This window comes from Trichosurus vulpecula, chromosome 8, assembly GCF_011100635.1.
Source record: "Trichosurus vulpecula isolate mTriVul1 chromosome 8, mTriVul1.pri, whole genome shotgun sequence".
NCBI lineage: Eukaryota > Metazoa > Chordata > Mammalia > Diprotodontia > Phalangeridae > Trichosurus > Trichosurus vulpecula.
The window spans coordinates 120,155,398-120,182,620 of NC_050580.1; the positions used below are offsets into that span (position 1 = coordinate 120,155,398).

Here is a 27,223-nt window from a genome sequence, read left to right on the forward strand (position 1 = left end):
TTGGATATCATCGGGCCCAACTTACTTATTTTACAGACAGGAAAACTGAGTCTTGGAAAAGTTAAATGGCTTCCCAAAGTTCAAACAGATCAGTAACAGAGAGAGGCTTCAAATATAGCCTTTCTATACTTACATCTGGCACTCTTTCCAACGGGCCATGCTTTAGATATTAATCATGAGTTTCTAGAGTTTCAAAAAATCTACCTAGTGGCTAACCTGCTAGTGATGAATTTCCCTGAATTTAGCCATCATGTCTGTCAATATCCAAAGGGCTTTCATGTGGACGAGGGATTAGGCTTGCTTTGCCTGGTCCCTGAGGGCATGACCGTGAGTAATGAGTGGCAATTGCAAAGATACAGATTTAGGTTAGACAGAGGAAAAGATGCTGGAGCAATTAAAGCTGTCCAAAAGTGGAATGGCTTCTCTCTACAGGTATAAAGTTCCCCACCTGTGAAGACTAGATGCAACCTTGTTAGCAAAGCAAGTTTGTGAGGACGTTGAGCACCCTTGTTAAGGACGCTCAAGTTTGAGATGAATCTGATGTCTCCAAGGTCCCTTTTAACTCTGGGATTCAATGATTTTACCAGTGCAGCAGGGTGCTATGTTCTAAATACGCAGAATCAAAGACACTTCCCTGTCCTTTATGAGTTCACACGTTCTAAGACACATTCTTTACTTGGAGCTCAGGAACAAAGAATCAGAGTTCAAAAATAGCTAAAATTATGTTATTGTTTTTAAATCCCCTCAAATGAAAAAAAAAGACCACTCCACTGGTGAAAAGTGAATTAATTTAAAAAAGAAGCATCATAGTTCTAGAGCTAGAAGGGATGTTAAAGATCTTCTAGTCCAAATACCTCACTTTGCAGATGAGGAAATTGAGTCCTAGAAGGGTTAAATGACTGGCTCAAGGTCATACAGTGGAAAAGGTGGAAGTAAGCATTTTTCTACATACTCTATCCTTAATACCCTTTAAGAATAGACCCACAAAGAACTGAAACAAAATCAAGTTCAAAACAAATTTCTCTTCTTCATAGCTCCTGTCAAAATCAACAAAAGCAGACAAAATTCATTTACAAGCTGTTTTTAGACTAGTCTCTAGACCTCAATTTTCTCATTTGGAAAAACAAGTTGATTAAATAGATAAAATTTAAGTCCCTTCCAACTCTAAATTTATGTTTCTATGATTCTTCTTCAGAAAAGGACAGCTTTAAGCTTGTTAAGCAATTCTAGGCAGGTAAAGCAATTAAGCCTTTGTCTCAGAGATAATAACTAGAGTCAAAGCAAAGCCAAAATGGATTTATTTTCAGCTGTCTATACCAGCAGAGAAAATAAAATACCGATGGGCAGATAAAGGAGCAGATAAGTCAGAGGATGAGGTGTCACTCTTAAAATCACAGTTCAGTGACCAGACTAGCACAGCCCCAGGCCATGACAGCATTTATGGATCTATACCAGAGTTTAAGTGTTTCCAAGTGAAACAAAGAGAAAATCAAGCAACATTTCCCAGGGAAGGTACATTCTTCAAACACCTGAATGGCTATCTTGTGGAAAATGCATTAGATATATGTACCCCAATCAGCTGCAGAGGTAAGAACTCATACCAAGAAGTAACAACCACAGAGAAGCAGATTTTATCTCAACATAAGAACATGCTAGTAGCCAGAGCTATCCAACAATGGCATGAACTTCCTCATAAAACAGTGATTTCCCTGTCATTGGAAGGGCTCAAGTAGAGGGCAGATAAGGACTCATCAGCCATATTATACAAAGGATTCTTGCGCACTGGCTGGGAGGTTGCATTAAGATCTATTTCATTATGTAACTGAAGTCACTTGCAAAGATAGTGCTCCCTCGGCAAAAAAAAAATGAAAAATTTTCAGAATAATTTTTTTTCAAAACTGTCATTATATAAACATTTCTATCACGATTCCTGCCTACTTCACTCCCCCTACCACCAACCATTTATCTAGTATGAGTAATAAAATCATTTTTATAATTCTATTACTCATTCAGTGGGGGAGAGAAGAGAGGAATATGGTAGAAGATGGTAAAAAAAATAATAAAAGTAGCTATATGCAGACATGCATCTTGGCCATAAGCATTCCCCATCTCTTAAAATATAGTACCAAAACAGACTAATGAAAAAGAGATTCACCCAGTCATTGCCATTCAACAGCTGGACCAAGCAATCCTGGATTCTGCTTCTGTACTGACCCCCGGTTTCACTATGAATCCCTGGTCAAGTCACACTGCTCCATTCTCTAGTCATAGTTACTTATAATGCAAAGTGAGATAGAATTATTTCCCTTTATAAAAGGAATTCTCAAATTATCTGAATAGCAAAATAAACCATTAATTTTTCAAGTGTTCGTGAGCACCATTCTGTCAACATAAAAAAAAATCAACCCACTTCTTTACAAGAATATGCACTAAAGGTAGACAAATGAACTTAGAAGCACTGAACTAGACTCTAGGTTATATGGGATGTTTTGTAGGAAAACAGAAGAGAAATTCAGCTTTAAAGTATGCTGACTTTCAAAGCAGAGTCCACAATCTACTGAACACCAAGGCACTTGGAATGTCAGTTCTCAAATGGCTCCCTAGGTGGAAGATTCTTTAAATCTTGGCTCTCCCTAACTTGTAGATTCCTAATATTTCAATAAGCAATAAAGTCAGATCCACTATGGTTAAAGTTACTAATGAATACAGCTTTGTCCTGTTCCATCCTTGAATCCTGACTCTGATGAGATAGTACTGAGACCTTAACTTTGGATTGGAACTTTGACCTTGCTATTCCTGATATCGGATCTGAACCTCTGAGCTACATAATTATTTCTGTTTTGACCTTGGACTTTCTAGATAATATTCATGCACATTCCCAGCTAACCCAACTTTGTGAAATTACATTGTGTTTTGAATGATTGCAGGTTACTCCCTAAAACAAATGTTCCTCTTTTTACTAACAATATTCATCTGGTAATATTGTATTTCTGTCTCTATTTCTCTGTTTTCTCTACATCATAACAAAAGTCTTAGTGCAGTTTTAAGCTTTAATATATGTGTGTATATATATGCACACAGACATTTATTTATACAACTATGCCCATAGTGTGTGTGCGTGTGCACACACCACACACACATATTTATATATTTCATAGTAGCCAAAAAATTAATAGAGTTCACCCAAACAACAATAAAGAGATGCGTGGTAGGCATGAGAGGGTTGCAAAATACTACTGACCAAGAATTGTGCAAGAGAAAAAGCCTGAAGAATATCATCAGATGGAGTCTGAATGCAGATCAAAGCATATTTTTTCTTTACTTTTTTATTTTTCTTGGGGTTTTTTGTCTGTGTTTTCTTTTACAACATGACTAACACGGAAATATATTTTGCATGACTGCACATATATAACCTACATCAATTTGCTTATTGTTAGGGAGGGGTGAGAGAAGGGAGGGGAAGAGGGAGAGAATTTGGAACAAAAAAATTCTTTAAATGAATGTTTAAAATTGTTTTTACATGTATGGAGGAAAATATTACATTATTTAAAAAAGAACATCAGTAGAAAGATGAATGATGATGAGAAAGTAAATCTATTATGTGGATAGCATGCTGGGATAATTGACAAACAGCCCTGCCGTGGTGTCCCTGAAATGTCAGGATAACTAAAGGAAGATCCCTAGCATGTTGAGTGGAACCCCTGTGAAGGCCTTCGGGGAAGACATAGAAAAGACTCACACAGGATGAAAAGGCTGGGATGAGCTATACTTTGTACTTGGAAAGAGGGTCACCTTGATGAGATTAAAGATTGTTTAAAGTGTTCCTTCCTGTGGGATCCCCTTTTGGATGACTCCACTTGCCTAGTGATCTATACCAGAAGTGTCAAACACTTAGTTGGCAGGCCCCATGAGGCACATAACACTCCCAAGGGCAGCCTGAACAAGATTAAAATGCAACTGGAAAATATTTAGCAAAATAAATAAAAATTTAAAAAACATATAACAGTACATTTTAAAACTAAGTCCACAGAATCCTTATTTACAGATGAGTGGACCCTGTTTCCATTTGAGTTTGGCATCACCGATCTATATCACCTTTCCAAATAGATCTTCTTGCTCCCTCTGGCTAGTCACAATGAGCTCCTTCTCTAGTCCTGGAGTCTTACAATCCAACAGCACAGCCATCATATCACCTTAGAGGACCTGCAGCTGTCTCTGGCTCTTAGCCTCTCCTAAGCTGCTGCAGTATTATCCCACCTACATCCCACAGGTTATCTCTAGTCATATTTGCTTGGAGCTGACAAAAAAAGTGGGGAAGTCATAACTTTGGATTTTTTTTTACAGATGAAACCCCTTTTACCTTGCTTCCTATAACAAGCCCAAAGCAAAACTCGGGTTTCTATGTAGCTCATCATAATACAGGGAGACATTCAGACTTTGAATTTCTAAAAAGCCCTGCAAAGTACTGAAAATTTGGAAAACAAATAGAATCTATTCCAGAACTGCAACAACCATCTTTTTTTAAGAGTTGAGAACTTGGTGTATTCAACATTCATATCATCCTCAAAAATGAGTCAATAAGATTAAGCCTTTTTTAACAATATAAACAAAAAAAACCAATGTGAGGTATGAGAATTAAAACCCCAAATTTCAAATTAAGTACCCAAAACTGCTAAGAATAGTTAAACAAAAACAAAAATCTTACCAAGTTTCTTTCTTAATTAAATAAGGAATTGCCAGAGCTTTAGGGTTTCACATGGTGCAGAGAAATGATTGCCCCCAGGAAGTCAAGTGGCAGTGGTACTTAGAAGCAACAAAAAAGATGAATATGTAAGTACTGAGAATCCCATGAAAAGGAAAAGGCAGAGCCTCATCCCCACTCAATCCTTACCAGTCCAGAGGGCAGAGGTGAACCAAGGGACCAACAATGATCTTTTAAAATAGTCAATTCCAAATTAGCCCAGGCTAGACCTCTGAGAATTTACCTATTCACTTAATGAAGAAAGTTCTCTGTAAAATGTGGAGCATGAGTAGCTATTATTATTATTAGCTGAAAGTGATACCAAAAAGGCCCAGCAAACTTCCAAAATGTAGCTTACATGAATGGAAGAATCTGATCCTAAATTCCATTTTACAAGTAGGTAACAGTCAAAAATGGAAATTGGGTTTCCTAGCTTTTTATTTAAGGACCTATTCTCTAGCCAGACCAAGACCTCCAAAATCTAAAGACTAGAGTTTTACAGGTAGATATTTCAGCTTTAACTGGCAGATCAAGTCAATTCCTGCTACAGTGGTCTCCTCTCCGATGTTTGATATGATTCTCAGCAAGGAGAGGATGTAAGTGACAACAGAATTTCCAGGTCAGAAGCATCCCATGGAGCACTCCATCTCTATTCCCTTTCCCATCCCCCATCTACCCACCATCCTCTGTTCCTTCATTCTGCTCCAGTGATCTTGAAATTGTGTGAAGGAGCTAAGAATGGTGGGTGGGATGGGGATGGTAAAAGGAATGGGGGTGAGAGTGATAATGGTAGTGATTCTGATCACTTAAGTGAAGTGAAAACTATCTTCTCCTAATAAAAAGATTGGGGATCTCTAAGTTAGACCATCCTGACAGATCTGAAAAAGTTACTTTCTTTGAAGTCATTATTTCATAAATCCTCAAAGTTCAACTTAATTAAATACAGCCAACATCCACCATGTTTATGGGCCCTGTTCTAGAAGATGGGGATACAAAGACAAATATTACACTCAGACAATGTGTAAGGGACACAGATGGAATGGTGAGGGGATAAGTGACTTACCCAAGGTCTCACGATATACTAGTAACAGAACCATACATAGAATCTAGATCTCTTCACAAGAAAAGAGAGCCAGACTTCTGGCAATTCTATTACAAAAATGCCTCGAAATGGTGAAAAGGGAAAATATAAACACTAGCTATTTCCCAACATACTTAGAATTTTAATCTTCCTGTATTGCAGAAACCCTGTAGAATAAAGGCACTTAACAAGAGCACAGAATTCACAATAAAGAGACTCTTGGGCTCCAATAGTGGCGTTGTCATTGTATAGCTACTTAATAACCTTGGTGAAGTCACCTCTACTCTCTCAGCTTCTATCCTTCTTTGGAAAATGGAGGTGATCACAGTCTTGCCGACTTCACAGAGCTCCCATGGGGATGAAAAGAGATCATGTATTGTGAAAAAGATGTGAAAACATAATACATTTGACAAACATTAAGATGATGCAATCATTCCTAAACTGCTTTTGGAGAAGCTAAGGAATTTCTGGGAGGAAATAACTAGCCCCAAGAAAATTCATTCTCTCCTATTTTCGGAGGGATTTAAGTCACCAGGAGGTCTTGAAACATGTGCCCCCATCTGCACAAGACTTAAGGAAGTGTGAAGGTCATGGCTTCACTTTGAACCCACCTATTCTTTCTTTTTGACTCATTCTCTATTCAGGCACAAGCTACCTGGCTACCGTGTGTCTTTATCATATGCCAAATGCACAAATCAAGACAGAGAAGATCTAAGATCATCAACAGCAGACAGACGGAAGCATCCATGATCCCTATGAGAGATTTCATCTGTTATTTCAGAATTAGAAAAAAAAAAGCCTTTCTTGTTCTTGAACAGAAAGTTAGAAGGTTTTGTGCTCATATTTCTTAAACGGCATGAGCCAAGGACTTTGCATGAAAAAATCTCTGTCAGGAGTGCCACATTTAGCAACAGACCCATTTCTATTCTAAACATTGACATACCAAGATAATCCACTTGGAAAAAAAATGAAAGTTGAATGGTTTGCAGATGAAATGAATGTGAAAACTAGAATAAGATGTCTGGTCGCATTATGCCTTTGTGTTAATAAGAAGAAAAATGCTAAAGTCCTATATTAGCAGTGCAAATTATTTTTAAATTATATGACAACTTTAACAGCAGAACTAGACATGTTATTTTGACAACAGTAAAAGCCAGCTACAATCCAAAAGCTCCCCAGGAAACGATGCTTTTAACCAAAGCATACCATTTTTCTTCAGTCCCTACAAGTCTTAGAACAATTATTCTCACAGAAAAGATCATCAAATATTACAGCCCTACCTTTTTCAGAGGAATTAAACCAGGGTAATAATTCTTCCTTCTGACCAATACCTTCTTGTGAGACTATGTTATCCGTGTAGTGAAAATGTCAGAAACCTCTGGGAGGAAACGTAGCCCCATTTGTATTCTGCTCAGAAAATGTCATCCCAGATCTGTTTACCTTAACTGTGGACCATGATTCAGCCAGTGACAACCGTCTTGCATACTGATCAATTTATTTGCAGCAAATTTTTTCTAACATTAACCATTTAGGTTCTGAAAAGTAGCTGCTTGGATTCTTTTTTTTAACAACATGCATTTCTTTAAGAAAATCAAAATTTTAAAGAGCAGGCTTCTCAAGAGAATATTTCAAGAGAGCATATAAACAATTCTCTCCCTCCCCCAACACCGACTCCAAATATAGGTTTCTCTTCAGATTACGAATGGGAAACATAGCATAGGGTTTCTTCAGGAGAATGGCTGCCTTCACTGTGGAAGGCTTTCATTTCCAACAAGCAAAATCCATTGTAACAGAAACAGATGTGTCTCATAAGGCCATGAGGGCCATCTTGTCAAATGCCAGGGGCCAAACTGTCTACTCTGTGTCATTGGGCATTGCAAAGATATCTGCACAAAATTATGGTGTTTGGGCTGGAGAATAGCTATCTTCCGGTGGGTCTGGGGGGATCTGTTATGCAAATGTCCACTTAGATACTAATGGACTTCAAGAACTTTGAACATTTCAATGACTAAAATATGTGAAGTCTTGTCAAGACCAACGGCTATATTCCTTTCTCCTTTCCCATTCACACTGACCTCCTAGGAACAAGAAAATGGAGAATTTGAAGGCTTGTGTCCTGCTCTAGCACACGTTCTCAAAGTGGGTAATACCACCCTCTAGGGGGCACTGAGCCAATTGTGGGCAGTAATAGCCTTGAGCACAATTGTGAGGCATTGAATAAAAATAAGAGGGTGCTGGAAGCATAAGGAAAGAAGAAAAGAGAAGAAAATTTTGAAAAACCATTCATACATGTTTCATCTGTTGTGTAATAGAGTTAAAGTCATAGTGATTACATTATTTTCCAAATAAACACACAAAAAGCAAGTTATAAGCAATCAGTGGTCAAGTCCGAAGACAGGTCTTAACAAACAAGTGCTGGTAAGCGAGTGTGTTGCGCATTGTCAGGAAGTCCAGCATACATAGGCAGAAGTATGTGAGATTAATGACTTGTTTATAATACGATACCATATAGTTACAACATCAAACAACAATATTACAACATCAAAATTTCAATGCAGAAAAAACCCCACAAATTTACAATAAATTGTGAAATTTAAGATGTGTCATTTAAAAACATATTTATATTTTTTGAAATGATGTAAATTTAAAAAAAACCCATTAAAGAGTTAAAGAAAGTAGATTTCCAAAGGGGTATTGAGTAGTTTTTTCTTTTGTGAAAATGGGGGTGGTAGGCTAAATAAGTTTGGAAACCTCTGTTCTAGAGCAAGAAGATACGCATCTCACTGAGAAGCAGAGCCTGGCCCTGGATCCTAAATAAACACTTGGCTGGCTTAAATTTAGGAAGGAACTTCCAATACAAATAATCAAGTCAAATGGTCTGTGAGGTGACCTGCTGGAGAGCATAGTATACGAGAAAGAGTGCTGGAGAATCAGGAGAATCGATTCTGGTCCATCCACTAACTTACTATAGGACCTCTCCTCTCTCAGCTTCAGTTATTTCATATGTAAAATTAGGAAGCTGGACCAGATGATATCTAAGGTACCTTCCAGTTCAGTGTTCTAATTGAGATTATAAATCATAATCCTTAGCTTCCATCAAGGCTCATTTCAGATGTTCCTTCTTTGGTGAAATCTTTCCACATTCCCCAAGTTGTCAGTGGTCTCTTTCTTCAAATCATCTTGTAAAATACTTAAAATAACCATACATATACACACACACACATATATATGTATATATATATGTGTATATATGTATGTATATATATAAAAATATCTCCACATACACACAACATACACACAGGAGAATGTAAGTTCCTTGAGGGCTGGCCTGTTTCAGTCTTGTCTTCAGAACTTATCACAAAAGGTAGTGTGGCTGGCACGCAGGTACTAAATAAATATTTGTCTTCTTCTATGTTTTTCACTTTTACAAAAAGGAAGCTGTCATGTCATTTCTATGTTCTGCCTCAAGAAAATTTACCTGGACTGTTCTGTGTAGGTTATCGAAAGACTAGGAAATTTTCAAGCTTTAAGTGCCACTGGACACCTAAGAAGTACCCAGTGATGCCATCTATAGATCTATTATGTAAACAAGCAAAAAGAGGAACAGGAAAGGGAACGGAAAAGCAGAGAAGGAAAGAATTGCAGAAAAGGGAGAAAAAGTAAAGCACCATTTATTGGCACCAATACCTTAGGCTGCCTACTAAGAGAGCATACCTTGGAAAAAGTGTGTATTTTTTTAAACAGGCATGACACAGATGCTCTATAACCCCTGTTTTTGGAGATTAGTCTTAACAGGGAGATATAATTTATTTATTTAATCATTTATTTAAATTAATTTAATTAAAATTAAATTATAAAAATACAAGTTATGATTGTTAAACCACTGATATAGACAATAAGTGCCCTTAGGCAATCTGGACTATTTATTTTTTTTGCTAATTTCATCCTGACTTCTCTAAGAGTTTCCATGTCTTTGAGCAAGCCATACACTACAACTTGGAACAAACATTATCTTTGGACATTCTTCAAAGATGATGCTATTGACTTCTCCCAGAAAGCCTCCCCTGATTCCCCAGCTAGAAGTGATCCCTTGCCCCCTTGAATCTCTCAGGCCTTTCAGTTTGAATCCACCAATGCACATAATCAGTTTTTAACTAGTATTATAGTTGTCAGCATATTGTCATGGCACCCCATAACTAGGCTGCAGATTTTTCTGAGCGGAGCGATTGACATTTTTTATCTTTCCATTTCCATTATATTTTCCATTTCCATTCCCAGCGGAATGTTTAACATATAGATTTGATAACATTTAATAAATGTTTATTGAATTGAATTAAGTTCGGAGTAGGATCAGATAATTTCTAACCTGGGAGGTCAGGGAATTTTTCAAGAAGAAGAGAGCTGAACTGAGCCTAGCCGTGCAGGATGGGATGGCAGAGAGAAGGGACATTCACAACATGGAGAAGGCATGGACAAAGTTGAGGAAAGAGAGAATTACTAACAAGCTCAGCAAGGAGGTCCACTAGCACTCTTTCCAGATATGGGGGTTCATGCTTCTGTTCTCTGCAGAGATTAGGGGAAGCTGAGGCTGGTGGTTCACTTGAGTTCTGAGTTAAGTAAGGCTAGAGCCAATTGAGTATCCAGACTTACTATGGCACCAATATGGTAAGCCATGACAAGGGGAGCGGGGCAGCGATCAAACCACCTAAGACAGGGCAAACCAACCCAGTTTAACAATATAGTGGGTCAAAGCTTCCAATTTTATCAACAGTAGGACTAGGCCTGTGAGTGATTGCTGCACTTCTGGCCTGGGCAAGATGTTCTTTGGCTGTTCAGCCGTTTTCAGTATGTCACACTCTTTGTGACTCCATTTGTGGTTTTCTTGGCAAAGATACTGGAGTGTTTGCCATTTCCTTCTCCAGCTCATTTTGGGGATGAGGAAACTGAGGCGGAGTTAAGTGGCTCACCTAGGATCACACAACCAGTAAGTGTCTCAGGCAGATTTGAACTCAATGAAGATGAGTCTTCCAGATTCCAAGTCCAGTGCTCTATCCAGTGTGCCACCTAGAGCCCCACTCTCCCCCTCAGCTCTTCCAAACCCATTACTATCATTTGATATAAAGCCCAAAATGCTAGCCATGGTAATATGAAGAAAGTAAGGAATAAACACAGGTAAAAGAAGAAAAAAATTATAATTTTTTTGCAGATGATATGAAGATTTACTTAGAGACCTCTAGAGAGTCAACTTAGACGTTAATTGAAACAACTTCAGCAAAGTTACAAAGTATGAAATAAATCTAAATAAATCATCAGTATTTCTGTGTATTACCAACAAAGCCTAACAAGAAGGAAAAGAAAATTCCATTTAAAATAACTACAGAATGTAGAAAATACTTGAGAGTCTACTTTCTAAGATACAAATACAAACTATATAACTACAACTACAAAGTTGTTACACAAGTAAATATGGACCCAAATAATTAGAGATATTAATTACCCAGAGATAGGACAAGTCAGTATTTTTTTAAAAAAGACTGAATTACCCTCATCAATTTGCTTAATTAGTGCCACATCAAATCACCAAAGGACTTCTTTACAAAGCTAGAAAATGTAATAATAACAAAATTCATTTGGAGGAACAAAAAGTCAAATGTCAAGAGAAATAATGAAAACAGGGAGAAGGAAGGGGGACTAGCAATACGAGATCTCAAATCATATCTACACAGCAGTATTTGATACCGGTTAAGAAATTGAGGATCTGAAAAGGTTAGAGAGTAAAAGGAACAACAAGAATGACGATGATAGCATTTGTATAGCACTTTAAGATTTCCAAGGCACTTTACAAGTACTATTTCGTATGATCTTTATGATAGCCCTGGGAGGTAAGAGCTATTATTATTTCCATTTTACAGATGAGGAAACTGAGGCAAACACAAATTAAGTGGCTTGCTCAGGGTCGCACAGCTTAGTGTCTGAGGCTGGATTTGAACCCAGGTCTTCCTGACTCCTGGTCCAATGCTCTATTCACTGTTCCACCTAGCTGTTTTTTGCCATAGGAAAGGAAGCAGATAAACATAAAATTTCCTAGCAATTATTTTTTCTCTTTTAATTTTCTTTTTATTATAATCTTAAAAAATCATTAACACATTTCAATATACAAAAAATAAAGAAATTTGTATAAAAATTTGAACTTCTATTACATATAGTATGTACATAATATGTATATACAGTATGTATTATGATATAATTATAATCTACATAATTTGTAGTATATTATATATGTATATACATATATATATGAAATTTTTTAAGGTAGTAACAAAACTACTGCATTTGGTTATGTTCTGTTCTGCATTTTTTGTTCTCTTTCATGCATTTAAAAAATGTTTTATTGATTATTTTGGGGGCGGCATTTAATCACCACCCACTAATGGAGAAAACCCCAACTCCTCTCCCCAAGTAGAAATCCTCTCCTGTAACAAATAAGTATAATCCATCAATGTATTGGTTTGTTTTTCTGGACTACTTAACACTATGGTTGTCTAAGGGGAGAATCAGGTGCTTCAGGCAACAATGAACTCCCCATCACTGAAAGTCTTTCAACAGAGACTAGGTCCCCGGATTTAAAATCAGACCGGCCTCTAGTTGAATCTCCTAATTTTCCTTCTTAAGAATATGGTAGATAGAATTCCTGGTCAGTCATGAGTTGACCAAGATGATCTTCTGGGTCCCTTCCAACTCAGATTCTATGACCCTGTGAAGTGGGCACCAGCACATACAGTGTTCTTTAGATGTGGGTGAATACAAATTTGATTTCCTCTCCATTATACATGCTTCTAGGAAAACCACATTATTCTCCCTTCCCCAGAATGAAGTCAGGAATGGCTATTGGTATGCCTTGGTGATTCCATCCTAACACTATAACGCAAAATTATTCTAAATATCATAGTAACAGAAAGAAACAATTTATATAGTGGTTTTAAAATTATAAAACACTCTCATATCCATAATCTCATTTGACCCTCACAACAGTCATGGAGGAAGGCAAATCTGGTTTTGTGACAAATGGGTTACAATTTACAGATGAGCAAAATATAGAGGAGAAAAGAGGCTGACAGTCAGAGTGGTAGTATAATAAAAATAAACTGGACTTGGAATCAGAAGTCTTGGGTTCAAGTTCTGACTTCCTCACTTACTGATTGAGTAACCTCAATTAAATCATTTAACTTCTCAGGACCGCAGTATCCCCATTTGTAAAAAGAGGGAGTTGGATTAGCTGGGACAACCCAAAGCATATATTCCAGTGTGATAATAATTGTGATACTTCTTTTTATCAGGTTTAAGTATAATTATCTTTGATTTAAAAAAATTAAACTGTTGGTCTGGATAAAAAGTAATCTCGATTTATAGAAATCCATTCTCTTTGTTTTTCCCTCTCCCTCCTCCTTTTTTTTCTATTCCTCCCCCCAGCACTGACATCAATTTCCTTGCACAATTTTATTTTTACTTGTAGAATACACATTTATAGAGTTAATTTATAGAGAATGCATACTAAGAATTCATATAAAGCTTAAGTCAAAGTATCAGTATGTATGATTGTAATAGTGGGATATAAAAAGAAATCTAATTAAGAGAATTGTACGCTGAGTACATTTTAAGTAATCCAAAAGGGTTTTTAAAATATTAAATAGTGTGATTCTCCCTTCTCCCCAAAATGAAATCCAGTCCTTAGATTATACACATTTTGGGTCATAGTTGTCCCGACCCTCAGAAAATTAATGAATGCCTTTAGTACCATAGGATCCACTTTAAAACATGATAATATTATCTCATAAATCATTTCCCTTTGCTGGGGCTTTTGTCTCACTACAGGAAAAAGAGTGGGTTAGAGATGACATCTGAGACTCCTTCATCTGAGGTCTATTCGTACATGCTTTTATAAGGAGCTTCTAGGGAGGACCACGCCATTCCCCTAATCCTTTGGGAAGATCCAGCAATAGCCAGTAAGGTACCTTCTTAGGGTCAAATGAGTTAATATATGAACAGCTCTTTGCAAACCTCAAAGCCCTGTGTAATTATTTAACCACTGTGTTGTTATTGCAGCTCCAAAGGTCTCTGATTCTAGAAGCGCTTTCTCTGGGGTCAGCACTCAAACACAACTTCACATTCTGAGTTCAACATTCTTTGCCCTCTCAGCTCTGACTCTGATGTTCAGATTTCAAAAACATCCCTCACCTTCATTTCCCCCCTTCCCCTCCCGTTCCCCATTAGTGTATTGTCTTTCCCTATTAGAATGTAAGCTCCTTGAGGGCAAGGACCGGATTTCTTTTAGCTTCTATTTGTATCCCCTGCACTTAGTGCAGTGCCTGCCAGATATTAAACGCTCTAACAGTTAAAATTAAAGCAGACTGAGGCACAAAGTTCCAAGCACAATCGATTTATTAGTAAAGCACATATTTGCCAATAAATAGGATTTTAACTTCCCCAGCAAAGCTAAGACCCCAAATGAGGGGGAGAGAAAGTGGGAAAGGGAAGGAGAGGGGGGGAGGGGGGACAGAGGGGGACAGAGGGGGACAGCAGGAATATATACCTAGAACCAGGAATCATCTGTATAGAGATGATAGTTGAACCTATGGGAGCTGATGAGATCACCAAGCACTATAGTATAGAGGGAAAAAAGAGGTGTGCCCAGGACAAAGCCTTGAAGAGCATCCCCTGTGACCATGATAAAGATCCATCAAAGGAGAAGTTCAGCATGCCAAATGTAAACCACAGGAAAGTTGTTTGGATGAGTAAAGAAACACCAGAGAAGAGAGTCTATAAATAAAGTATCCTGGTCAACTGGCCCTTGGTCTTCCTGGACTTCCCTTTCCTTAAAGTAAGCAAAGAGAAGTCTTGTTTCAAAAGTGTTTAATTCCTGCATTTATTAGCTTGTGATATTCCTGCTCTATAATTCACTCCTGAACAGGAGAAGCAAAGTTTCCTCAACCTGCAGATAAACACCATACACAGTGATAGAAGGGTGCATTACATGCTTTTTTATTCATTTCTGACTCTCTGTGACCCCATTTGGGGTTTTCTCGGCACTGATACTGTAGTGGTTTGTCATTTCCTTCTCCATCTCAATTTACAAATGAGGAAACTGAGGCAAACAAGGTTAAGTGACCTGCCCAGGGTCACACAGCTAGTAAGTGTCTGAGGCCACATTTGAACTCAGGTCTTCCTGACTCCAGGCTCTATCCACTGCCCCCCACCTAGCTTCCTCCAGCATTTGTATAGCATCTACTACTTGCCAGGCACTGTGCTAAGCACTTTCAAATATTAGCTTATTTGATCCTCACAACCACCCTGGGAGGTAGGGTGCTATTATTATCCCCATTTTACAATTGAGAAAACCAAGGCAAACAGAAGTGATGTGCCTTGCCCAGGACCACTAACTAGTAACTGTATGTAGACAGATTTCAACTCTGGTCTCCCTGATTCCAGGACCAGCGCGCTATGCACTGTGGCGCCACCTAGCGTCTCCTTGAAGGTAGAGACTTTCGTTTTTGGCTTTCTATCCCCAGTTCCTAGGATAGTCCCTGGTACATAGTGATTAATAAATGCTTGTTGTTTGATTACCTTCTGAGGCAGCTTTGAAATATTTTGGGTGAGATAATCAACCCATACAGAAACAGTAATTTTTTAAATGGCCAACTACCTTAAAAATATAAATTCCACAAATACATATTAGACCGTTAGAATACAAAAACAAATGCAGAAAAAATGGTCCTTGCCCTCAAGGTGCTTACAGTGGTGTACAAATTAACTGGGTGAAATAAGTAAATTTATTCACCTGTACAATAAACCTCACAACTTTTTACATCTTCAAAAAAAAGTATGAGCTATGTCCTTTTATTTCAATCACTTATTTTACACATTTATGGCACTGAATTAACAATATTTTAAGGCAAATTCTTCAAGTCTTGAACATGAAGCCACACTTCTATCACACTGGTTATGTGATTGGATATAAGCATGTTTTTGATGAATAATCCATTTTTCCAAGTCTAGTCTTGATGATAATCCATAGGTTTTCAATGGGATTTAAATAAGGCGAGTTCTCAGACCACTGAAGCATGTTAATCACCATCTCTTAAGCTTTTGTTATATGTGAGAATGTGGTAAAATGCTGGATTGCAGTATTACATCTCAGTTTGCAAATTTCTATAATTCTGGAAGAATTCTATTTATCAGTATACCAAAAAGTTTATTAGAGTTCATCATCCTCTAAGTGGGGAAAAGACATCCAGAACCAATGGAAGTAAAAAGAAAATCTCAAAAACATTTTTTTAGGGTAGATGTTTTACAGTCTGATAAAGATGCTCAGATCTTATGGGCAGACCTGGCCTTCTTCTGACAACAGTTATGGTATATAACCTTGAATAAAAAATTAAGCTGGGAGGGGGTGTGGGGAGCCAATATGACTAATATGAAAATTTTGTGCACAACTACACATGTATAATCTATACTAATTTGCCTGCCTTCTCAATGGGGGCAGGATGTGGATTGAAGAAGGGAAAGAATTTGGAACTCAAAATTTAAAAAAACGTTAAAAATTGTTTTTACATGTAACTAGGGAAAAATAAAATGCTAAATAATTTTTAAAAGTAAGCTTCATCAGTAAAAATTACCTTTTCCCAAATTCCAGTACTCCATAACTGTGTCTTGCCCATCACAAGTAGTTTTTCTTCTTAGTGATGGTTAGCAACTGTTTTTTTTTAAACTGGTCTTCTCACTGTTCTTCCAAGTTCACTATGGAGGTATCAATTAAAATTGCTGGAGTGACTGAGTCTGTCTGATAGTCTTTGCCTATTTTCTCAGGATTCACTAGGTTGTTTCACAGCAAGAGTCTATAAATTCTTGGTTTTGTTTTCCACTTTTGACTATTCTTTTAACTTCATTTCTCTATATCCTGTTTCACTGTGACCTTGCCACACCAACAGTCCCTATACTTCTGTCATGGAATTACACTCTTTAATAATTTTGATGTGTTTCTTTAGAGTAATATCCATAAGAACTACAGATTTAAGAAATTAACAAGAGATAACAATGAAAAACACCTAGATAAGGATGGAGAGAACAACTCAATAACCACGTGGAACAAGAAAAGCTTCACGAAGAACTTGGTACTGGACCTAAGGATTCTAAAAGGTGGCTCTGAAAGGGAAATAAATGGCCTCACCATTTATTGTATCTGAACAATGCACCCCCAGATCCAAAAAACCTACAGAAAGCCTTATTCAATTCCTGTTTTATTAAACCATATCTGTCTTATAAATTCCTCTTGCTCCAGGACCTTATTCACAGAAGGTGACACAGCTTACTCACAAAGCTGTGTGGTGACTATATAACTTTAAAAATTAAATAATCTAAGAACACATTTGTTGCTACCTACAAAGGCCAAGTCTAAAGGGGATACGCTAATGAAAATCAATCCCTGGTTAGGCAATTCTAATGAATGTTTTTAAAGTTTGCCTTAGAAGAAGTAAGGTTTTATGTTAAGCAATAAAAGAAACCGTTTGTTTGTTTTGCCTTTCTTTGGTTCATGATATTTCTCTGCACTTTTAAGAGCAGAAGTCTGGGTCCTGTATTTATAATGACTGTGGTTAAGGACAAGAAAATAAGCATGAACCACCTTGACCCCAAAGACATCAGAGGACACCTCTTTTCAGAGATGGGGGGGTTGGGAGCTCACAGGTGTGGAGCACTGCATAGATCACATTTTTTCAATATATTGATCAGTTTTGCTGACTTTTTCCTCCTCCCTCTTTTTTAAAAAAATTCTTTGTTGTAAGGTATAGTCTCTGGAAGGAGGAACTGGGTAGTATTTAGGGAGAAACTTAGATGATAGGAAAACAAAAAAAAAGTTATGAAAATCTATTGCTAAATAAAAGCATTCCACTAAAAAAGAAAATAAAAATGCACCACAAGTTAGTTCAACCTCAAAAAATGCAATGCTATTTTTCCCTTGTACATTGAAACCCCTAACTTCAGGCAGGGGAATAAATCACACTGCGTGGGCACCATATTAAATCATTACAGCAATTGGCAATGCAGTCCAAATACTGCAGTCATTACATTTGCTTGGGCTCTTGCCCAACCCACCCCCTCTCTTTCTACAGATGATTCAGCCACCAGCTATACAGCAGTTTGAGCAGAATGTCAATTGACCCCTAACATTATTGTCAGGGTAGCAGGTCAAGAAACTCTCCTGGACGACATGCTTCCAGAACCTAACACCTACTACAAACATAAGCACAGACACTACATAGAACAGTAATATCTAGCTGACAGTAGAGCTACATAAGGCACATAGCTGAGAGTTCCTGTGAATCCTAAAAAATAGGAATTAATTTCTTCATAGAGTTTAATCCTTGTCTCATCAAAGAAGTCAATGTCATCATGCTGTTAAGACCTTAAAGTTGTATGAGATCACTGGGTGGTAGGGACCCCAGAGGATATCAGGGCCAACCTCCTTATTTCATATATGAGGAAAATGAGAACCAGTAATGTTGAATAATTTGCCCAGTTATAAAGAGGCAAAATTTAAACCCATATCCACAGATAAGAAAGTCATGTTCTTTCTTTTGTAACTATGCTGTTCATTTTGAAGATAAAATAGATCTAAAAAGATCAAGCAAGTGGCTTACTAAGGGTGTATAGCTGGTTCAGAGCTCAGCCCAGTGCCTGACATGTAATAGGCACTTAATAAATGCTTGTTGACATGACAGTTACACTGCAAAGACAGTACCAGGTCCTGTATCTCCTGACTTACAACCAAGTTATCCTTCCACCCCAGTGAAGAATTAAAGGGATAGTAGACAGGCCAATTATCTGAGAAGACTGAGTAGTGTCTGCCTAGGGAGTATCATTTAGAGGGTACTCAAAGAAACACATGCCCTAAATGGTCTCAGAGAAAATTTCCAAAATTAAAATAATTCATCTTTTTGAGTTATATAATGGTCTAAAAAAGGCCATTGGAACAATGGCTTAAGTTATGACTAACACAAATCCACTGGCATCTAATTAATTAACTCTATTAGTGGAAATTGTTTCAAGAGATTATCTTGGTATAGAGTGGTACGGTGGAAAGAATGCTGATTTTGCAGTCAAAGGACTTGAGTTCAAATTTTCCCTCTGCTACTTACTATCTGTGTGGCTTTGGGCAAGTCACTTAACTTCTTGGGCCTTCTTCAGTTTCCCTGTTTGTAAAGTGAGGTAAGAAACTAAACTGCATAGCTTATAAAGCCCCTCCCTACTCTAGAACTAAGGTCCTCTCATCCTAATAGTGTGGCATCATGGGTAGAAAGACACCCTTGAAGGTAGGAAATCAAGAGTTCAAGTCCCACCTCTGACATACACTGGTTGTGACTCCGAACAAGTCACTCAATTTATTGGTGCCTCAAAAAAAACACTTTTAGGCTAAATGGTGCAGAAGTGGTGCTGATCTGCATTAATAAAGAGAACTGCTTCATCTGGAATTCCTTGAAGGCCTGAACCAACCTCCCCACCCCCAAAAAAAGTCTATCCCCAAATCTTACTTGTGACCTAGTCTTACAGGTCCAGGAAATGTTCTGAATATAAAGGGCAGGTAGGTGGTACAGTAGATAGAGCACCGGGCTTAGAATTTGGAAGACTCACCTTCCTGAGTTCAAATCTGGCCTCAGACACTTATTAGTTGCTTGATCCTGGACAAGTCACTTGACCCTGCTGGCCTCAGTTTCCTCATCTAATGTGTCAGTAAGGCAAGATTTATGATATCAACAGTGACCAAATGGGATCGTGGAGAGTTGGACATGACTGAAAAAGACTGAACTAAAAAATGGCATCGAAATTAGACCTTGTCTATTTATAGTTTTGCTCCAAGATACACTCATTAGTGTGTCTGAGGCCAGCAGGCCTAATTTGACTCTAGAAATCCATTCACCCTAGAGTCACAGATTCTCTTCAAAAAGCAATAAATTTGATATAGATAAATAACTTGTAGCATTCAAGTTATATCAATCAACAAGCATTTATTAAATACCTAGTGTGTGCCAGGTCTCCTGCTGGAAGCAGAGACTACGAATACAGGGAATCCCAAAAGTCTCGATGTAGTTTTGAGCTATAAACTATTGAGGCTTAAAACAGAATTAAGACTTTTGGAATACCCTGTACAAAGAATGAAAAAATCCCTATTCCAGATGCTATTATTGAAAAACAATACTGCCTCAAGTCAGTGCTTATAAAGAGAATAAATAACCCTGCATTTCCAGTTTAAGCTTCTGATGGTACCCACCTGAAAAGATCAGAGGTTTTAAAGGGTGGCAGGGGGATTTGGAGAAAGAAAAAAAGCAGGGGGGTAGTACTTGTATTTCTTGTATTTCCATTTTTTAAAATTCAAAACTAAAATTTATTAGCTGCCTTTTCTCCAGCTAAGAACTCTTCTTTCTGGTTTAAAGGATAGGTTTAAATACAGGTTTGGGGTTACTTTCTTGTGTTTTTTTCTTTCTGTTGGTTTGGCTTTCTCTAAGGAACAAGAATTAAAACCAGTCTAAACAGGAAATGGATTCTGCTCAAAGAGACATTTCTATCTAAACTTCTGCCAGGCTAAAGACAATTTCTTAATCACCAACCACGGCACTGAGATCCCTCTACCACTATTCACTGTCACAGGAAAGGTGAGCCATAGAATCCATCCCCTGATTTCCTACCTCTCTATCCCCATGCCTCATGCCTACAAATAACCATCCTCAACCCTTCCATCCCTGATCTCAGCCTAATGAAATCCTATGGAATTTTCAAGCCTTAGCCCAAAAGCCCCTTCCCCCAAGAAGCTCTTCCTGACATTCCCCCTTCTAAACTGCTTCCACTCCCCATCCTACCACACCCCACATTCCCATTGCATATTGTGGTACTTAGAATCCTCAAGTTTTGTTTTAGTTGTCTACACACATGCCATATCTCCTCTTTCTGCCTCAATTATTTCTGTCAAAGGCAATTCTATTCACCCAGTCTTCCATGACCAAAATTTTAATGCCCTCTTCGACTCTTCCTCTCATGTCCAATTAGTTACTGAAGCCACAGATCTGTCTCCACAACTCCTCTCACATTTCCCCCTTTCTTCTTCTACTCCTGCTGCCACTACTGTTGTACAGGTTCCCATTACCAGCTTCCTAGACTACTGAAATGGCTTCCTAATAGGTCTCCAGACATCAAACTCTCCTCATGCCAATCCATTGTGGACACCACCACTTAACTCATTTTTGTGTTTAGATCTGGTCTTGGAGTCAAGTTTAGACTCAACTGCTCAACATTCAAAGATCTCTACGTTCAAGATCTGCTGCACCTCAAGGATGTAGACATTAACATACCTAGAGTCTAGTTTTATTGGCTTCTTCCCAAGCATTTTATTTGGCTCATGAGGAAATTACTAAGGGCTTATTATTGAGCTAGGTATATATTTGCATGTACTTGGACTCAGTCCTCATAGCTCCCAAAATTCTTATGGGGATCAGCAGCAGGCCTAGTGCCACAACCTGCCCATGTCCAAGGAAGCTGTGCCAAGATGACCTTCCTCCCTCACCACACCAAACAAAGAATTTACTGTAAGGGTCCTCCTCACATACCTCATCCTTCCTTATGCTCATTCCCCAATAATCAAAACCCATTCCATACATATTGAATGATTTCTATGTTCTGCTCCCTCTTGTTCTTACACCAATAACCACCTCACTTACCATCATCAATCATATATTTAGGGGCCATATCTTGACCTGATGCCAAACTATGTTAAAGCATAGCATCAGAAAGATTGTCTTGACACACTCTTCAAGATCAAGGTTATGATTAAAAATGATAGAGAACTACAAATGCAAAGTCTTCCTGGTATATTTGTCTGCCCTCCTCTGGGATTCTCAACCATAACACCTACCTTTTCAACCTTATCTCATGTAACTCACTGCAAGATTTCAGTCTCCCATCAAATCCCTCAAATCTTTCCCTACCTCCATGCTCATCCCTATGCTGCTCCTCTGGCTTCTGGCCTTGCCTTGCTCCTCCGGTTGAATTCCCACTCATCCTTTAAACTCCAATTCAAATGCCACCTTCTTCATGAAGCAGCCCTTCCTCCCCAGCCCACCCCCATTCCAGGCACCCAACAAACTCATCCCCTGAGAACTTCCCACATCACATCATGTTTTATTTCTCCAACACCCTGACCATGTTTTCTATTAACTACCTGTGTCATCTGATATGTTATCAGACTGAAATCTCTTGTATATTTCTCAACAAGTAGGCACTAGCCTCATGTTTTTCAAAAGGACTGCTACATGTCAGCTCAGTTACTTTCAGTGTGATTTCAATGAAGTCAGTGGCAATGACTAGATTCCAATATAAACTTATTAGCTTGACTCTGTTCCACAGCCAAAAAGCATACCTCCATCCCGGCGGGCCACCTTGCACATGAGCTATTAATCACTAGGGGGAATCAAGCAATAGTGAATGGATGGGTCTGTGCATATTTATCATTACTAATGAGGAAAAACTTGTGCCTTACTGGTGCTGGCTCTGCATCTGCTTTCTATACAGAGAAGATGGGATTTTAGAACTAGGAGAGAGCTCTACTCCATCAAGCCCATTTGACAGATGGAGAAAATGAGGTCCAAGAAGGAAAAAAACACAATTTGCCAAAGGTCACACAGCTAGTTAAGGACAGAGCAAGGACCAGAACTCAAGCCTCACAAATCCTAAGTCACAGGTCTCTTTTGATTATACCATTCCAAATTCTACTTAATATTCATGAAAAAAAAACAAATGATAGAAATAAATGGCGCCATATGGGTTGTATCCCTATGTACTACCAGAGAAGATAAAAACCCAACAACCGAGGACCTTCTGTATAGATTGACCCACCCCGTAGGAAACCGATAATTATGGATTTAATTCCCACCCACTGCCATATATACACATACCAAAAAAGGGCAGGGAAGGTATTTAAGAAATTGAATAGATTGCATTTTCACATGTTCATTCATTCAAATGTTCGAAAAAGAGAACAGAGTCTGCAGTCTAGAGATGAGTGATCTTGATTTGGATTTTTGGGAAAAATTCTAGAACTTTTCATTGAAGGGATGGTTAGTGAACTTTTTTTAAAAGAGGTGGTGGGGATAAAAATTCAGTATGACTTCATCAAGAACAAGTCACGCCAGACCAGCCTCATTTCCCTCTTTGACCAAGTTACTAGACTGGTAGGTTGGAAGGCTACTAAGCTTTGATCTAGATTTGAGCCCAATCTTATTTTTATGGAAAAGACAAGGAAATGAAGTAATATGATAATATAGATAGATGAGTTTGGCCATTCAAAATTAGTGATAGTGTTAACCTTAAAAGAGATCCCCAGTGATGGACCCCAACAATCTGTGCTTGGCCATATGATATTTAAGACTTTTATCAAGGTCACATGACATAATAGATATGGAATCGGAAAGACTTAATTTCCCTTCTCTGATATATACTGTGTGACTCTGGTCAAGTCACATAACCTCTTAATGCCTCAAGTAAATTTCCAGAGAGAGTCTCAGAACAGTTGTTAATATGCATTGTTAGAAGCAATTTCCTCTCCAGGGCTTCCCTTATACCAAAGAAATTACAAGACTGGACCAAAAAATTAAGGACTTACATGAAAGTGCAAGAGGTAAGAGCCTCAGACTTGGTAGTCAGGAAGACCCACATTCAAATATCACCTCAAATTCTTACTAGCTGTGTGATCTTGAACAAGTCACTTGGCCTCTCTCAGACTAAGTTTCCTTCTCTACAAAATGGAGGTAATAATAGGACCTATCTCATAGCTTTGTTTTAAGAATCAAATATGATACCATTTTTACTTTGTAAACCATAAAGCACTATATAAACTAGCTATCATCATCTTATGCTTATATGTTTATCAATGACTGGATGATAAGGGTATGTACATCAGTCCAGTTTGATTTCAGCACTGAAAATATATGGTGGAAAGTAATACCATAACATTGAAAATGTAGGTGTTAGGTTAGAGAAACCGGGGGAAGACAGGCAAACGTCCAGAGAAGACTCGGTGTTTATGCAGCTGCATGCCATTTTAAATTATATCCTTGGACTTATCAAATTTACAGATGACAAAAAACTGGAAGAGACAGCTAACACACTGGATGACAGAATGAAAAAACATACTAGAAAAACTAGAATATTGAGTTGCCCAGAATAAGATGAAATTTAATAGCATTCACTTGATTTTTAAAATTTAACTTCAGAAATACATCATTGGGGAGTCATGGTTGGATTGAAAAAAATCTGAGGCTTTTAGTGGCCTGCAAGTTCAACCTGGGTGACTTGGAGGATGGTATTACCACTGGCAAAAAATGGGAAATTCAGGATAGTGGGGAGAGAAGGGAAGGAAGAAGCATTGATGAAGTATTAATTCTGTGCCAAGAACTGCAATAAGGACTTTACAAATTTTATCTCATGTGGTCCTCACAACAACTCTAGGAAGTAGATACTATCAGCATTCCCACTTTGCAGTTTAGGAATTGAGGCAGATAGAGCTTAGGAGACTTGCCCAAGGGCACACAAGTGGTATCTGAAGCCAGATTTCAACTCATGTCTTCCTGACTCTAGACCCAATGCTTTATTCCCTCTGTCAACTAATTGCCTCAGTAGGAGGCAAAAAACACGGTCACAGAGGAAATAAAAAAAATGGATTTTAGAGATAATTTTGGGATATCCAGCTGTTAGGGTCCAATAGGTATTTGGAGACCATGAAATCAAGGATCTTGGAACAAGAACACAGTTGGGTTTACAGTGACTAGTTATTGTATGGAACAATTCCCTGTAGCTCCTCTGAGTCATTATTTTTCTTTCATTTATGACAGAACAGCTCTGTTTTCCTCCAAAACAGCTGTAAAAGCAAACAAACAGAAGGGGGGAAAAAGCTGGAATCTGTTTTATCCCATCAACGAACCTGCCAGGAAAACTTTGAGTCCAGAATCTTTATTTTTTATGATGAATTGGGTAGAAATATCAATATTACTATTTGTTTCAAAAGGTTTGGATTGAGTTTTGTGGGGTTGGCAGCAAAAATAAATGTTGCTTTGCTGCACAAAAAGATGAAGCTGCAAAATTATAGAGTATAATAATTTTTTTTAAATTAAGTTAGTGATTATGTAAAATGAGACTAGTGACACAAGAAATCCTGTTGGGGCAGTCTGGCACCATTTTACTGATAAAGGGTTGTTTGGAATACATATTTTGTTGTACTAGTAAAAGAATAACAGTATGGACAAAAAAAACCGGATTGGACAGGGGAAAAATATGGTCAGTAAAAGAACACAGGTTAAGAAAAAATGGCAAGATTGGAGAAAGGAAAAAATGCCTGTAAAGAAGATGAGCCTTGGAGTCAGAAAACATCAATTCTTATCCTGGAGTTGCCACTCAGTACCTAACTGATTCTAAGCAATTCAGTGGGGAAGGGGAAAAGAAGGAAAAGGAATAACCTTTCATACAGTACCTACAATATGCCAGGTACTATGTACTAAGCACTTTTACAAATATTACCTTATTTGATGCTTACAGCAACCCTGCAAGGTAGGTGCTATTATTTTTTTATTTGTATTTTTTTTTTTGCGAGACAATTGGGGTTAAGTGACTTGCCCCTAGTTAAGTGTCAAGTGTCTAAGGCCAAATTTGAACTTAGGTCCTCCTGACTCCGGGGTCCAGGCTCTATCCACCGTACCACCTAGCTGCCCCTATTAGGTGTTATTATTGTCCTCATTTTACAGTTGAAGAAACTGAAGCAAACAGAGGTTAAGTGACTTGCCCAGGTTCACATAGCTAGTATGAGGCTGGATTCAGACTCAGGTCTTTCTGACTCTAGGGCCAGTATTCTATCCACTGCACCACCAGCTAACTACTTCTAAAGTTCATCTTTCTCTTCCTCAGTTTCCTCATTAGTAAAACAAGGGGTTGAATTTTGTGATCTCTATGGCTTATTCCAAGGCTAGCTTGATGTGGTGCTGTGAAGCGCCTTCAATAGACCTATGATCTGATCAATAAGTATACTCCCTTCGGTGTGACAGATTATAGCCCACTCATGCTTTCTTATCCTTGAAATCCTCCGTACGATGTTCACTAAATGTCCTGGTGGAGGAGGGTTTCCTCTAAACCATTAGTTGCTGTGTCATGGATCCCTTTGGCAGTCTGAGTGAAGCCTCTGACCCCCTTCTAAGAATACTGGTTTTTAAATGCACAAAATATTAAAATATGTAGGATTATGAAGGAAACCAATTACATTGAAATATAATTATCAAAATAATTTTTAAAACAAGTTTACAGACCTCTGCTCTAGACCTCTTAAAATTGTATGGATAACATTGCATTACATGGAGTGTCCATCAGTTATCCCCGGCTCATGCTACACGATCAGCCCATACCCTGTTCCAATTATGCAAATCTCTGATTATATTCTTTATGCTACTTCAACCTAATGCTTTTTTGGTAATATGTAGCAGCTTACTCAAAACCACAATACAACTTTCCATTGCCCTCAACGTTAATTCTTTAAAAATGTTCCACGCAGCTATATGTGGTAAGTGTAAGAATATGGATGTTAAGAAGATTGACCTTACGCACCAATATGGTGCTGTGATTTGGTTTGATCATTCTGGAAAACAATTTGCAATTATGAGAGGAAATGGTTAAAAGTCTTTGATCCAGAAATCTCACTATCAGCCTTACAGTCCAAGAAAGTCAGAGATAGAGAGAAAGGTTCCATATGCAGTAATATATTTATAGAAGCATTTCTTTGCCATAGCAAAGAACTGGAAATGAAGTAGATGCTCACAGACTGAGGAAATGATGAAACAAATCATGGTCCATGAAAATATTGGACTTTTACTGCACTGTAGGAAAAAAGGATTTTAAGGAATACAGAGGAACATGGCAAGACACACAAATTGGTGCAAAGCGAGTAAAAGAGCCTGGAAAACAACATATGCAATGACTTCAGCAATGTAAATAGAAATGACAATAATAGTAACAGTTAACATTTGTATACCATTTTTTATTGTTTGAATTATGAATATAACTATGGATGACTAGAATAGACCATAGAGTACCTTTGATTTTTTTTTCAAAATTTGAATTTAATGAGATTCTAACAGGGCTTTAACATTCTTGAAACAGACTATGAACAGCTCTATAATTTTAAAACTCATTTAGTTCAATGAAAAAAAACTCACAAGTATATTAGATAGGATAATAACAGTTTTGCCTAATCACATAACCTTACAAAAATCACTTCTCCTTGTGGTTCATTTTTTCTTTTTCTTTTTTTTTCTTTTTAACTT

The 27,223-nt window shown here is 37.8% G+C and overlaps 1 protein-coding gene across 2 annotated transcripts in view; it reads right to left on the minus strand.

The window, feature by feature from the left end:
• The window catches only part of ARNT2 (aryl hydrocarbon receptor nuclear translocator 2), a 260,460-nt gene that overhangs the window by 200,261 nt on the left and 32,976 nt on the right, over positions 1 to 27,223 (minus strand). The window contains exon 1 of one of the 2 annotated variants that reach the window (XM_036737136.1): positions 7,103 to 7,239. The exons of the other annotated variant lie outside the window; for it this stretch is intronic. The gene's annotated coding sequence lies outside the window, so the exon portion shown is untranslated. Of the gene's footprint in view, positions 1 to 7,102; positions 7,240 to 27,223 lie in introns of those variants that run through there. 2 annotated transcript variants of the gene reach the window in all.